This window comes from Bison bison, unplaced genomic scaffold (assembly GCF_000754665.1).
Source record: "Bison bison bison isolate TAMUID 2011002044 unplaced genomic scaffold, Bison_UMD1.0 scf7180017864366, whole genome shotgun sequence".
In the NCBI taxonomy this organism is placed as follows: Eukaryota; Metazoa; Chordata; class Mammalia; order Artiodactyla; family Bovidae; genus Bison; species Bison bison.
Genome location: NW_011494938.1, coordinates 2,705,654 through 2,714,872, shown reverse-complemented (window position 1 = coordinate 2,714,872; position 9,219 = coordinate 2,705,654).

Genomic DNA, 9,219 nt, shown 5'->3' with positions numbered 1-9,219 from the left:
TCTCTGATAATGAGTGATGTTGAGCATCTTTTCATGTGTTTGTTAGCCATCTGTATGTCTTCTTTGGAGAAATGTCTATTTAGTTCTTTGGCCCATTTTTTGATTGGGTTGATTATTTTTCTGGAATTCAGATTTATGAGCTGCTTAATTTTTGAGATTTTTTTGAGATTAATTCTTTGTCAGTTGTTTTGTTTGCTGTAATTTTCTCCCATTCTGAAGGCTGTCTTTTCACCTTGCTTAGAGTTTCCTTCGTTGTGCAAAAGCTTTTAAGTTTAATTAGCTCCCATTTGTTTATTTTTGCTTTTATTTCCATTACTCTGGGAGGTGGGTCATAGAGAATCCTGCTATGATTTACGTCAGAGAGTGTTTTGCCAATATTTTCCTCTAGGAGTTTTATAGTTTCCGGTCTTACATTTATATTTTTAATCCATTTTGAGTTTATTTTTGTGTACGGTATTAGAAAGTGTTCTAGTTTCATACACAAAAATAAACTCAAAATGGATTAAAGTGGTTGACTAGTTTTACGAATGGTTGACTGGTTTTCCCGGCACCACTTGTTAAAGAGATTGTCTTTTCTCCATTGTATATTCTTGCTTCCTTTGTCAAGGATAAGGTGTCCATAGGTGCGTAGATTTATCTCTAGGCTTTCTATTTTGTTCCATTGATCTGTATTTCTGTCTTTGTGCCAGTACCATACTGTCTTGATGACTGTTGCTTTGTAGCATAGCCTGAAGTCAGGCAGGTTGATTCCTCCAGTTCCATTCTTTCTCAAGATTGCTTTGGCTATTCGAGGCTTTTTGTAATTCCATACAAATTGTGAAATTATTTGTTCTAATTCTCTGAAAAATACGTTGGTAGCTTGATACGGATTGCATTGAATCTATAGATTGCTTTGGGTAGTATACTCATTTTCACTATATTGATTCTTCCAATCCATGAACATGGTATATTTCTCCATCTATTTGTGTTATCTTTGATTTCTTTCATCAGTGTTTTATAGTTTTCTATATATAGGTCTTTTGTTTCTTTAAGTAGATTTATTCCTAAGTATTTTATTCTTTTCTTTGCAATGGTGAATGGAATTGTTTCCTTAATTTCTCTGTTTCCTCATTGTTAGTGTATAGGAATGCAAGGGATTTCTGTGTGTTAATTTTATATCCTGAAACTTTACTGTATTCATTGATTAGCTCTAGTAATTTTCTGGTGGAGTCTTTAGGGTTTTCTATGTAGAGGATCATGTCATCTGCAAACAGTAAGAGTTTTACTTCTTCTTTTCCAATCTGGATTCCTTTTATTTCTTTTTCTGCTCTGACTGCTGTGGCCAAAACTTCCAAAACTGTGTTGAATAGCAGTGGTGAGAGTGAGCATCCTTGTCTTGTTCCTGACTTTAGGGGAAATGCTTTCAATTTTTCACCATTGAGGATAATGTTTGCTGTGAGTTTATCATATATGGCTTTTATTATGTTGAGGTATGTTCCTTCTATGCCTGATTTCTGGAGGGTTTTTATCATAAATGGATGTTGAATTTTGTTAAAGGCTTTCTCTGCATCTATTGAAATAACCATGTGATTTTAATCTTGTAATTTGTTAATGTGGTGTGTCACATTGATTGATTTGCAAATATTGAAGAATCCTTGCATCCCTGGGATAAAGCCCACTTGTTCATGATGTATGATCTTTTTAATATGTTGTTGGATCCTGTTTGCTAGATTTTTTTTTGAGGATTTTTGCATCTATGTTCATCAGTGATATTGGCCTGTAGTTTTCTTTTTTTGTGGCATCTTTGTCTGGTTTTGGTATTAGGATGATGGTGGCCTCATAAAGTGAGTTTGGAAGTTTACCTTCCTCTGCAATTTTCTGGAAGAGTTTGAGCAGGATAGGTGTTAGCTCGTCTCTAAATTTTTGGTAGAATTCAGCTGTGAAGCTGTCTGGTCCTGGGCTCTTGTTTGTTGGAAGATTTCTGATTATGGTTTCAATTTCTGTGCTTGTGATATATCTGTTAAGATTTTCTATTTCTTCCTGGTTCAGTTTTGGAAAGTTCTAAGAATTTGTCCATTTCTTCCAAGTTGTCCATTTTATTGGTATATAGTTGCTGATAGTAGTCCTTATGATCCTTTGTATTTCTGTGTTGTCTGTTGTGATTTCTCCATTTTCATTTCTAATTTTGTTGATTTGATTCTTATCCCTTTGTTTCTTGATGAGTCTGGCTAATGGTTTGTCTATTTTATCTTCTCAAAGAACCAGCTTTTAGCTTTGTTGATTTTTGCTACAGTCTCCTTTGTTTCTTTTGCATTTATTTCTGCCCTAATTTTTGTGATTTCTTTCCTTCTACTAACCCTACAGTTCAGTTCAGTTCAGTCGCTCAGTCGTGTCCAACTCTTTGCAATCCCATGAATCGCAGCACGCCAGGTCTCCCTGTCCATCACCAACTCCCGGATTTCACTCAAACTCACGTCCATGGAGTCAGTGATGCCATCCAGCCATCTCATCCTCTGTCGTCCGCTTCTCCTCCTGCCCCCAATCCCTCCTAGCATCAGAGTCTTTTCCAGTGAGTCAACTCTTTGCATGAGGTGGCCAAAGTACTGGAGTTTCAGCTTTAGCATCATTCCTTCCAAAGAAATCCCAGGGTTGATGTCCTTCAGAATGGAGTGGTTGGATCTCCTTGCAGTCCAAGGGCCTCTCAAGTGTCTTCTCCAACACCACAGTTCAAAAGCATCAATTCTTTGGTGCTCAGCTTTCTTCACAGTCCAATTCTCACGTCCATACATGACCACTGGAAAAACCATAGCCTTGACTAGATGGACCTTTGTTGGCAAAGTAATGTCTCTGCTTTTCAATATCCATAACTAGGTTGGTCATAACTTTCCTTCCAAAGAGTAAGCGTCTTTTAATTTCATGGCTGCAGTCACCATCTACAGTGATTTTGGGTTCTTCATTTCTTCCTTTTCTAGTTGCTTTAGGTGTAGAGTTAGGTTATTTATTTGATTTCTCTCCTATTTCTTGAGGTAGGTTTATATTGCTATGAACCTTCCCCTTAGCACTGCTTTTACTGAATCCTATAGGTTTTGGGTTGTTGTGTTTTCATTTTCGTTCATTTCTATGTGTATTTTGATTTCTTCTGTGATTTGTTGGTTATTCAGAAGTGTGTTGTTTAGCCTCCGTATGTTTGTATTTTTAATAGTTTTTTTTCCTGTAGTTGACATCTAATCTTATCGCATTGTGATCAGAAAAGATGCTTGAGATGATTTCATTTTTTTTTTTTAATTTACCAAGGCTAGATTTATGGCCCAGGATGTGATCTATCCTGGAGAACGTTCCGTGTGCACTTGAGAAAAGGTGAACTTCATTGTTTTAGGGTGAAATGTCCTATAGATATCAATTAGGTCTAACTGGTCCATTGTATCATTTAAAGTTTGTGTTTCCTTGCTAATTTTCTGTTTAGTTGATCTATCCATAGATGTGAGTGGGGTATTAAAGTCTCCCACTATTATTGTGTTACTGTTAATTTCCCCTTTCATATTTGTTAGCATTTGCCTTACATATTGTGGTGTTCCTATGTTGGGTGCATATATATTTATAATTGTTTTATCTTCTTTTTGTGTGGATGCTTTGATCATTATGTAGTGTCCTTCTTTGTTTCTTTTCACAGCCTTTATTTCAAAGTCTATTTTATCTGACATCAGTATTGCTACGCCTGCTTTCATTTGAGTGAAATATCTTTTTCCAGCCTTTCACTTTCAGTCTGTATATGTCCCTAGGTTTGAGGTGGGTCTCTTGTAGACAGCATATATAGGGGTCTTGTTTTTGTATCCATTCACCCAGTCTTTGTCTTTTGGTTGGGGCATTCAACCCATTTACATTTAAAGGTAATTATTGATAAGTATGATCCAATTGCCATTTACTTTGTTGTTTTGGGTTTGAGTTTATAAACCTTTTCTGTGTTTCCTGTCTAGAGAAGATCCTTTAGCATTTGTTGAAGAGCTGATTTGGTGGTCCTGAATTCTCTCAGCTTTTGCTTGTCTGTAAAGCTTTTGATTTTTCCATCATATTTGAATGAGATCCTTGCTGGGTACAGTAATCTGGATTGTAGGTTTTTCTCTTTCATCACTTTAAGGATGTCCTGCCATTCCCTTCTGGTGTGAAGAGTTACTATTGAAAGATAAGCTGTTACCCTTCTGGGGATCCCCTTGTGGTTTATTTGTTGTCTTTCCCTTGCTGCTTTTAATATTTGTTCTTTGTGTTTGATCTTTGTTAATTTGATTAATATATGTCTTGGGGTGTTTTGCCTTGGGTTTATCCTATTTGGGACTCTCTGGGTTTCTTGGATCTCTGTGGCTATTTCCTTCCCCATTTTAGGGACGTTTTCAACTATTATCCCCTCAAGTATTTCTCATGGCCTTTCTTTTTGTCTTCTTCTTCTGGGACTTTCGAATGTTGGGGTGTTTACCATTGTCCCAGAGGTCTCTGAGGTTGTCCTCATTTCTTTTTTCCTCTCTGCTTCATTTATTTCTACTATTCTATCTTCCACCTCACTTATCCTATCTTCTGCCTCAGTTATTCTACCGTTGGTTCCCTCCAGAGTGCTTTTGATCTCAGTTATTGCATTATTCATTATTGACTGACTCTTTTTTATTTTTTCTAGGTCCTTGTTAAACTTTTATTGCATCTTCTCAATCCTTGTCTCCAGACTATTTACCTATAACTCCATTTTGTTTTCAAATTTTTGGATCATTTTTACTATCATTATTCTGAATTCTTTGTCAGGTAGACTCCCTATCTTCTCCTCTTTTGTTTGGTTTAGTGTGCTTTTATCATGTTCCTTTACCTGCTGAATACTTCTCTGCCTTTTCATCTTATTTAGGTTGCTGTGTTTGGGGTGGCTTTTCTGTATGCTGGAAGTTTGTGGTTCCTCTTTATTGTGCACATTCCTCCTTGTGGGTGGGGTTGGCTGACTGGCTTTCAAGGTTTCATGGTTAGGGAAGCTTGTGTCAGTGTTCTGGTGGGTGGAGCTGGATCTCTTCTCTCTGGCGTGCAATGAAGTGTCCAGTAGTGAGTTTTGAGATGTCTGTGGGTTTGGTGTGACTTTTGGCCACCTGTATTTTTGTGCTCAGGTTATGTTCCTGCGTTGTTGGAGAATTAGCTTGGTATGTCTTGCTCTTAAACTTGTTGACTCTTGGGTGGAGCTTGGTTTCATTGTAGGTATGAAGGCTTTTGGATGAGCTCTTGTTGATTGTTGGTCCCTGGAGTCAGGAGTTTTCTGGTGTTCTCAAGTTTTGGATTTAGGCCTCCTGCCTCTGGCTTTCAGTCTTATTCTTATAAGAATAGCCTAAGACTTCTCCATTCATACAGCACTGATGGTAAACATCTAGGTTAATGGTGAAAAGATTCTCAGTGAGGGACTCCCAGAGAGGTTCACAGAGTTACATGAAGAAGAGAAGAGGGAGATGGGAGATAGAGGTGACCACGAGGAAAAGAGGGGGAATCAAAAGGGGAAGCAGTCTAGCCAGTAATCAATTCCCTATTTGCTCTCTACAGTCTGGAACACTCAGAGAGGTTCATGGAGTTCCATAGAGAAGAGAAGAGGAAGGAAGGCGATAGAGGTGACCAGGAGGAGAGGAGGAGGAGTCAAAAGGAGAGAAACCAATTAGCCTGTGATCAGTTCCCTAAGTTTTCTCCACAGCCTGGAACACCCAAAGAGATTCACAGAGTTAAGCAGAGAAGAGAAGGGGGAGGGAGGAGATAGAGGTGATTTGGGGGAGAAAAAGGAGAGTCAAAAAGGGAGAGAGCAATCAACCCAGTAATCACACTCCTAAGTAAAAATTGGTACTGAAGATTGGATTCTTAAAGGTATAGAATTGATAACAAATACCAAAAAGTAAAGATTAAAAATCTAGAATAGAGGTTAGACTCTCAAAAATACAATATTAACAAAACAAAACAATCACAAAAGTTATATAAAAAAATATGAAATTTGCTTTAAAAATAGGGTCTTTTTTTTTCAAAGTAATAGTAGGTTTTAAAAATGAAAAAGGAGTAATAAAGCACTTAAGAATCAAAAAATTATAATAGTAAAATATATCTAGGAATTTCTCTGGAGCTGTTGAGGGCAGTGTGTGGTCAATTCGGTTTCAGATAGTTCCTTGTTCCACCTTATACTTCTTGTCAAGGTCTATAGGTCCCTTCCAATGTAGCCAGTGGAAGGCTACATTAAAATCCTGGGTTTAATGTAGGGTTTTAATCTGTTGCACCTGTCCCTTCCAAAGCCGTTCTCTCTTCTTTGTTTGTTTTGGCTTCCTCTGTTTGCAAGTCTCTTCAGTGTCTAACTTTTGCTCTGACCCAAGAGGGCAACAAAGTGGTCATTTATTTAGGCACACTTGTTCAATTGTGCTGCGGAGAGGGAGGAACACGGCAAACAAGTATCACTGGCATGTGTGGGGAATGCTTGCAGTGTCTGGGGCACACTGGTTTTGCCCCCGCTCACGGCATGTGTGCTTTCTCAGTCTACACTGCTCAGGCTCCAGGGTGCTCTGCAGGAACTGTCTAAAGAGGGCCCTGGGTTGTGTGCACTTCCCAGATCTACGCTGCTCAGGTTCAGGTTCTCAGGTACTCCACAAAGGCACAGACTTGGTTGGGCATGCGTTTTGTGTCCTTCCCAGGTCCTAGCAGCTCAGGCAACCAGGTGTTTGGTGAGTGCACTCTCCCCAGGTGGGGTGGTGTGTCTTATCACCTCCCCGGTCCCAGCTGCTTGGTTTCCTGGGTGTGCAGCAGGAGCGCTGTCTCAAGTGTGCTATATGTCTCCTCTGGAGAGCTGATCTCTGGCTGCGACCTTCCTGGTGGACGTCAGCCATCCAGGATCCCAGGAAGACTTGGTTAGCATCTGGGAGCCTGCTCGAAGTTTGGTAGGGGATGCCTGTCTCTGGGGCCAAGTTTGCCCCTTGTCTTCTGGCTCTGGCTGTGACCCGCCTGCCTCCCTGCCTCCGGCGGGGGATGGGCCGGTCCGCTGCCAACTAGTTCTCCTCTGGTATTTGCTCAGTCCTTTGTTCAGTGAGCGGGGCCGGCAGTGTCTTAGGTTAGAGCTTTTCATGGGAAAATTCTCTCTTTCCTCTTTTTTTTTTTTTTCTCTCTCTCTCTGGCTATCCCACAGTTTGGGTTGCTATCTCACATTAGCTCCCTCAGATTGCCCTCAAGGCATTCAGGCCCAGGCGTTAGCAGTGCCGCCCGTGCCTCCCTGTTCAGCCCCTGCTTGCTGGTGGTGGGACGTGAGTCTGGGCTGTTTCTCCGCTGGGAGTTGCAGTTAGGCGTGTAATCTGTGGGTTTTATTTATTTATTTTTTTCCTCCCGGTTATGTTGCCCTCTGAGATTCCAAAACTCCCCACAGACCTGCCGGTGAGAGAGTTTCCTGGTATTTGGAAACTTCTCCTCTTTTAAGTTTCCCTCCCCAGGATGGGTATCCATCCCTAACTGTTTTACCTGATTTTTTATCTTTTATATTTTGTCCTACCTCCTTTTGAAGACAATGGGCTGCCTTTCTGGGTGCCTGGTGTCCTCCGCCAGCATTCAGAAGTTGTTTTGTGGTATTTGCTCAGCTTTCAAATGATCTTTTGATGAATTTGTAGGGGAGAAAGTGGTCTCCCTGTCCTATTCCTCCACCATCTTCTAACTCCGTGATGTACATTTTAAAACATACTGGCTCTCTTATAAGTAATAAATTTACCAATTAGGCAACATTTTTGAAAAGAAAAAAGTATTTTTTAAATATCTCACTGAATAATGTAGACAGCTCACAAATAAAATAGGGGAAGTAGCTATACTAGGAATCCCAGTGCCCTGTAAATGTTATTTAATTATTAAAGAAAGAAAAAAGACTTTAAGATCTTGACATTTCAAAACAATGATGTACTGAATAGCATAGACTCTTGAATGGTTTTCCCTTGTACACAATTCTTTTTGTTGGTTTTTTATACCAGAGACTACATCTTCCCCTGTGTAATCAGTGCTTTATTTTATCCTTTTTCATTAGGAAGCTCAAATATGGGCTTATGATTTGCCACAAAAGAGGGAAGAAAGAGGCCTCCTTTCCACACACACATAAACCTTCTGAAAATAATTGAAGGAGGACAAGAGGATAAATTCACTGGATAGAAAAAAAGAAAAGACTAGGTTGTTTGCTGGAGAGTTGTTACTGCATAGCTTCCCTTTAGTTGCCCTCCATAAGGTATGATTCCTCTGAAGACCAGCTTTTCCACACCATTAAGCCACTTGCATCTATGCTGTTGCCACTGTTCATGAGCCACACTGAGAGTAAACAGCACCTGTAGGAATGGGGCTTCTTCTGGTTTTACCTGCTTTAAGGATAAAATCCTAACTTCCAAAATATTATATCTGACTGGGTATATCCTTCTTACAGTTACCCTTGGAGACAGAATTTGCTGGGAGAGTTTAGTTTGCTAGAACACGTGGGTGAAACACATTAACTTAGTACTTTGGGTGTCCAGACAACCAACTGGAGCACAATGGGAAGCTGGTATTTTAGAACACTTACTTTGAAAAGCATGTTCCTCACTAACTGAAAATAGGCTTTTAGGTGACAAATTATACTTGAGTTATTCCCTATTATTTAATTAGTATGATACAGTGGTTAAGAGGGCAGGCTTCGACCTGCCTGCCTGGGTTTGTATTCTAGCTCTGTCACTACCTAGCTAGGTGGCCTTGGGCTTTTGTGCCTCAGTTTCCTTAGCTGTAAAATAAGGATAGTGGTTTATATGTTCATTAAGATTGAGTTAATAGCATTTTTATTATTACTACTGCTACTATTAGTAACGATAGTAATACACTGTAGTCTTCAGTGCAGTGGATTTAAATTACTTTCTTGAAAAAAGCAAAGGTCCCTTTGTTACCTGCTTTGCCAATTTAAAATTTGACCTATCAATTTGCTTTTTCTGTTCTTAGTTTATCTTGGTCCCTTATGAAGTAAGTAACTCTTTGCTTAAATTATTGTTTTCTGTTTTGTCCCAGATTTTCCCAAAGAACAGCAAATTTATTAATTGGCTAAACAAATCTATGCTGAATGCCTGTTATATGCAGGCATTGAACAAAGTTCTGAGACTATAAAGACAAAACAGGCTCTCTCTCTTGAGGATTTTATTAGGGAGATAAATTAGAAAAGGATTTTGTTGGGGGTGGAAACACTTGAAATAGTTGTTTAAACAGAAAGGAGTT